The following is a 1944-nucleotide window of genomic DNA, read 5'->3' as shown; positions in this document are numbered from 1 at the left end:
AGGAATTTAGCAAGGAAGAGACTTGTGCCAGTTCTAGTACAAATTTTTCTTACTTCTTCTTGCCAACATATCACAATCAGCACATCCTGGCTTCCCGCTCTTTATGGTGGTGGTGGTGGTGGTTATGTGCCTTTAAGTCAGTTCCAAATCATAGCGACCCTCCATAGGATTTCTGAGACTATAAATCTTTACTAGAGCAGAAAGCTTCAACTTGTTCCCATAGAACTGCTGGTAGTTTCGAACGGCTGACCATGAGGGTAGCAGTCGACTCATAACCACTAAGTTACCAGAGCTCTTTCTTCACAGTGGTAGATTAAGGTATTTTTTTCAAACCCAAATATTAAGTAAATAGCATGTCAAATACTATTTATAGTACTAAGTCGTTGCTCTGGTAGTGTAGCAATTATGAATCAGGCTGCTAACCTCAGGGTTATCAGTTCAAAACTACCAGCTGTTCTGTGGAGTAAAGATTTACAGCCTTGGAAACCCTGTACAGGGTCACTATAAGTTGGAACCAACTCCATGGCACATAACCACCACCACCACATAAAAAGAAAGAAGGAAAAGATCAAAAATGGATGTCAGAAGAGACACTGAAACTTGCTCTCCAGCATAGAGATGCTATAGCCAATGGAAGAAATGAGGAGGTACAAGAGCTGAAGAGAAAATATTTAAATGTCAGCTCTAGAAGACAAAGTCAAATACTACAACGAAATGCACAAAGATCTGGAGTCAGAAAACCAAAAAGGAAGAACACACTCAGCATTTCTCAATCTGGGAGACCCGAAGAAAAAATTCAAGCCTTGACTTTTGGTATTAAAGGATTATCTGGGAAAATTATTGAATGATGCAGAAAGCATCAAAAGAAGATGGAAGAAGAAGTGGGGCTTGATGGCAGCTAGGGTGGAGGTGCAGTGAAGTTCACCATCAGCAATACCACAGAATACTAGGCAAATCAGATTCAGGGCAGAGCTCCAAAACTCAGAACCACAGAGATAGGAATATTTAAAAGGTTTGAAGGCTAGTGGGAACTTGTAGCAAAAGTAAGAAATGACGTACTTGTGAATCTGCCAGGCTAGGTGGCCCTGAGAAGACAACTTGGGAAAAACCAATGACAAGACCAAGCAGGGAAGCAGAAACACCACAGAAAAAACACTGCAGGAACCTCAGAGCAAAGGTGGACAATACGCTTTGTCGGTTTTGCTTTGTTCTGATTTTCTTTTTTATTGGTATCTGTCCATTGCCAGACACCCCCCACCCCCCCACCCCTGTTTGCATACTTCTATTCTGGTGACTAGAGAGGGGTTGGTGCCTGAGTGAGTAGACACCCCCTGACCGTCACCACTGGTGGGTTCTTCTGTCATACATACTCACAGACACTCTCAGCCCAAAAGCTGGCCCTGAACTGTTCTTTGTTGTTGTTGTTGTTGTTGTTTTAATTATGGGAAAGGCCAGGACAGGGGTGTAGAAAGGGAAAAAGAGTTTAAAAACAAAACATGCTGAAAATTAAATTAAATCCTGAGGTACAGCATAACAGCCAACAGTGGCATCTTGAAATCTCTCAGGCAGCTTTGAAGGCAAGAAACTGAAGAGAGGACATTAAAGTAATACTCATATTAGGCTACAGATTTAAAAAAATTTTTTTTTCTCTTCTTCCTCTCCTTTTTCTGCAATTATAGACTACAGTATTCAGTCTAGTTTTGTCTTTTTGTTCTTGTTGCCTTTTTATTTATTTATTTGCTGGTGCTGTTTTGCTGTTGTATGCTCCCCCTTCTACCTTTGGGAGACTCTTTCTCTCCCTATATTACCCAAGAAGAGACAGGAACTGCTGCCATATAGTCAAGTTCCAACCACACTCTATAAAACACCAAAACCCAGGCAAGAAACAATACCAACTGCCATATACCAGGGAGGCAGACAACACATCTGAAAGTTACTCTGAGT

This window comes from Chrysochloris asiatica, unplaced genomic scaffold (assembly GCF_000296735.1).
Source record: "Chrysochloris asiatica unplaced genomic scaffold, ChrAsi1.0 scaffold00010, whole genome shotgun sequence".
Classification (NCBI taxonomy): Eukaryota; Metazoa; Chordata; class Mammalia; order Afrosoricida; family Chrysochloridae; genus Chrysochloris; species Chrysochloris asiatica.
Note: the sequence above shows the minus strand (reverse complement) of the source record.